We start from the raw sequence: 4,745 nt of genomic DNA on the forward strand, positions 1-4,745 counted from the left end.
GCTGTAAAAAATATTAAGAAGTGAAATTAAGCTTTAATATTTCTGTCACAAAACGCTTGTTGCCCGTGCTAGGTGAGCAATGATGCTTGTTTCCTGTTATGTTACCTTTGCGTGTCCGGTTATTTCGCCTTAAGTATTCAGTGTTGTTTTTTTTGTTTGTTTTCTTTTGTTGGAAAAACATCGTTGATGAATATTAAATAGTCACCTTAGTGACATTAGGATAGAGTGGCGCCGTTATGGGAGATAGAGAGATAGCGTGGCAGGGAGACTAGTCCCGTGACTATTGAGTAAAAAGTTTTCTTTAGTCCCATAACTATTGTATAAGAAAGTTTTCTTAAAAGTTCCGGAAACCGGGTAGTTCGTTATCGGACTTTGGTGGAAACCTGACACTTTTGAGTATTGACTAAATAATAGAATGTCTTGACTGATCCTGAGTTATGTTAATTTATTGTCTATGACCATGGGTTGGGTAGACGAAGTTTTAATATATAGAAGAGAGTTTTACCAATTTTAGTCAGTCCATCACGATAGCCTGAACAGAGCAGAGACATGCTAGGTCCTCTCTGAGACTCACACAAGTCATTCCATTTTGTAGAAATTCACTTGGCTTGGGAATTAATATTAACTTTGTATATTAACCGCCAGTGAAATTTCGTTATTTGACGGCTCTATTAATGGTGTGTTTCCATTAATTAATTGTGATTTTAATGATAGTTTATGCTATAAGTTTTATGAGATTTATGATGTAAGATCATCAGCAGTGAATTTCCATGTGTACTATTATTGTGTATTTCTTCAGAATACAAATATTAAGATATTTTAATATCGTGCTTGAAGTTTAAGGATAAAAGATGTAAAGATTGATTAAAGAATAAAAGTTATCTACACTTACTTAATCTCTGTCGTAAATAAATATTGAAATATTAATTTTGAGATAATTAAGAGTAATCGTCAATCTCTCTAGATTGAAATGATGTGCTAAGATAAGTCTCACTTATGAATAAGTATGGCACATGATTAAGTGTGAATATAGGATTATTGTATTAATCATGTATCTCTTTCTATACAGAATAGAGTCGGTTAGCCCCGGCTATAAACCAGACGTGATACCAGTAACATTTGTTTGTTATCTTGAAAACATTTTGGTTCCATATTTATCGAGAAAACAATTTAATAAAAAAACATTTCCAACCTGGACTTAAATTAAAGTGAAATTAACAATTGAAAGAACTTGTGACAGAAAAGTGAACTGTGAACATGTTTGGACTCCTATAGATATAATAATACCGAAAGACATCGATAATGTGGTCAAGAATATCATCTTCACCTTCATCATCATTTACCATTCATTGCATGTCTGCGTATTAAGTAAGGTAAGGGGCCCCAACCTGTAGATTATTATTTGCATCATCACCATCATGCATCACCATCATTTTTGATATTTTGATATTTGATATATGTTGTCACACTTTTAATTTGAATATTATTCTTTCTTTCCTTTTATTTTTTCTTTAGATTTGTAATAAACAGTTATAAAATTATAATTCAATTGTCTTGCGATGTGCATTTAGTTTTATGTGTCGTGTGGAACCACCTTTAATGTCTCAAACCTGGGGTAAATAGCCACCGTACTCTGGCTTTGGGATCGTCACGTAGGTCAGTACCTTTGCCTGCACCTACATTGTGACAATTTCCCGAAGATGTACAAAAAGGGTTGATTTAATCATTTATGACAAGAACTCATTTATGATAAAAAATTGACCTTCTAATTAAACTTGGCAATATCTCAGTTCAAACCTTTTCACCATCCGACTGATTGTGTCATTCACTGTAACATATACTGAGGGTTTATAATATACTGAATTTCGTAAATATACAGAAAATTGGCAGTCTTGATAGTAGAGGCTGGCTGCCTTTTTTCTTTCTAATTATTTATTGTTGTTGTTCTTCTTGTATTTTTTTCTTCTGTTTTGTCCGTCATTGTTTCAAACACACCTTTTCAGATATTTATTACTCTCTATCAAACTTATATAACATCGAATATTAGCGCCAACCGAACACAACAGCATTCCTCCCGGACGCTACTATACAGGGGACCTCCCTGAAGAATCCGTCAAAATACCAACGGGTGGATGAAACAATGCTGTAGGAGGAAATAACCAAATGAGGTGAGGGTATTAAATAAATAACTTATCTAATATCACATTTGGATCAGTTTCATTCCAACTTGATATCATTTTCAGAAGATCCATCTATCTCATTTTTAGTTTGAAAGGCAGACATTGTTCTCAAAGAGTAAAAACTTAACTCTTTAAGAACCAGGAATGGATTCATCACATACGATTTCTATAGATTGTTTATTGCTAGCTCTTTTCTGTTTGGTTCTATGTTGTGTGGCGGTTGCTGTTCTACGTTCCAACCTTTTGCGGTACTCTAGAATTTTTAAAATTTTTTAAATATTTAGCCAGAAAACTCGTTTTTCATTATATCAATCGATTTAAATGACCCTTATGTTGTCAAAAACTCTCAAAACCTAAACATCAAGGAAATCTCGGGTTTGAGCGTCATTGACGAGATAAGGGTCATTTTAATTAATCGCTATTTGAAGGACGACTTTTATGGCCAAAATGTTTTTAATGTGTTTTTTTTTCTCAGTTTCTGATTGATGCAATAAATTTTATAATGAATTTTAGCCATAAAATATTTACTTCACACATCAATCTATTAAAACAATCTGCAACTGGTATAAATCTCAAATCTAACAATGCAAAGAACTCTCAGGTTTGGGAATTTTTGACCATTTGGGGCAGTTAGGAGTTCCTTTAATTTGTCGATATTAGAAGTAAATGTTTTCTGGCCAAACTGAAAAAAAATCAAAAGAACAAAACATGGTTTTTCAAAAGTACGCTAACCCTGTCTCTCAATTCCCTGTGCAAACACTTCATTTTCGCGTCGATTTGAAAAGGGCCTCGTGGAGGAGATACCCATAATTTATGTGAAAGTTTAACCAGTTAACTGCCGTACTCTTGGAAAAAAACACGTATTTATATATTTGGCCAGAAAACTAGTCTTTCAAACATCGATCGATTTAAATAACCCGTATCTATGCAAAAAAAAATCTCAAACCTGGGACTTCGCGAATATTACCATCAAATCCCATTTTTGAGAGTTTTTACCAAAGTGAAGGTCCTTTAACTCGATCGTTGAAGAACGAGTTTTCTGGCCAATTTTTTAAATACGAGTTAGTTTTTTTCCCCCCGAGACTGGCGGTGAACGGGTTAAGTGTGTCTTTTCTGTTTCTTAATTGAATCATAATACACTCTTGTTTACCGTTTCGTTTTCAGAATCCTTTAAAGAAACGATTGAATGGAGAAATTAATGAACGAATGAATGCGAGAACGAATTTATGAATTTGTTACGCTTTCTAAATTATTTCCTTCATTATTCTTTGAATTCCATTGATAAACCATTCATATTAATCGGTGTGAATTCATTTCATTTCAGCCTGCGTGTATTAAACATTGTGAGGGTTTAACCATTATGTCAATGCTCTTTAACATTGTGGGAACTCCAAATGAATCGAGTATGTATTCCAATGTAATCCACTCTGTCTAACGATAGCGAAGTCAATGAGACCCTAACGGTTATACACCTTCACGTCTCTAGAGTTTTTCATTAATATTTCATTGATGGAAAAAAGGATCATATATTATAATTTTCAGCAATATCCACTAGATGTGACCCATCGTTTCAAAACAGTATTATTTCAGGATGTATGGGTGGAACCTCGAACAAGTGAATTTAAGAATAAAAATCCTAAGAAGTACAGGGTGATTAAAAAAGAGGATGGCAAAACTATCACGTGATATTTTGAAATAGAACAGTAATAGAAACCACTAGTTTGGATACATGTGTAATACACACCTTGAAGTTTTTTATAATTTCATGTTTTTAATAAACGCTCAATGTGGGCCACCACCGGAAGCGTGGACAAGATCAAGCCGATATGAGAATTCATCCCAAACACACCGCAGCATGTCACGGCCCACCGTGTTGATTGCAGATGTTATTCGATCTTTCAAGTCATCGATACGACTTACTGGAAGTGGTGGAATATAAACTTGGTCTTTAACATACCCCACAAGAAAAGGTCACACACAGAGTAAGGTCCGGATATCTGACCAGCCATGCACAAGAGCAAGATCTTTAGCACGTTTTCATTCTGATAAACCCTGACCCCAAGATGCCACGATTCAGCTACACCGTAAGTCATACTAACGACAGCGGTGAAATAGGATTCAATAGTCTGATGTCACGTCGCCCAGCAACGAGCAGCTTGGTTCTAAACAAAGAAAATCGTAACTTTTCACGTGTCATGTGATCAGAATATATAAAAGTCAAAACATGATCAGATTTATAATGTTTTTCTCCTCTGGACACACTTTTATGCTCGAAGGAGAAGTATTTCACAAAGGCGTCCGCCATTGTTCCGATAGTTTAAAACCAGTTACTAAGTCACTATGCCTCATTACAAGGGAAGTGACGTCACGACTGTTTTGAAGCCTATTAATACCCAATCAAACTTAGATAACTACTCTTCTAATTCAGTCCATTACAATGCTATAGATTTTAAACAACTACGTAATCATTTTGGCGTAATCTTTTAGAATCAACACGTATTATGAGGCTATGTGGTCTTGCGGTATGACACTGACTTTCGGAGCGGAAGGTCATGTGTTCCAAAC

At 34.7% G+C, this 4,745-nt stretch overlaps 1 long non-coding RNA gene across 1 annotated transcript; it reads left to right on the forward strand.

Annotated features, from left to right (window-relative positions):
- The first annotated feature begins 425 nt into the window (after positions 1–425).
- LOC144965611 (uncharacterized) lies at positions 426–1,544 on the forward strand. Its single transcript, XR_013644077.1, has 2 exons — positions 426–677; positions 1,070–1,544. It is a non-coding gene; the product is annotated as an uncharacterized LOC144965611 (long non-coding RNA).
- Positions 1,545–4,745: the final 3,201 nt, after the last annotated feature.

Source organism: Berghia stephanieae, chromosome 1 (genome assembly GCF_034508935.2).
Source record: "Berghia stephanieae isolate SIO BIC M18660-M18661 chromosome 1, UCSD_Bste_1.3, whole genome shotgun sequence".
Taxonomy (NCBI): domain Eukaryota; kingdom Metazoa; phylum Mollusca; class Gastropoda; order Nudibranchia; family Aeolidiidae; genus Berghia; species Berghia stephanieae.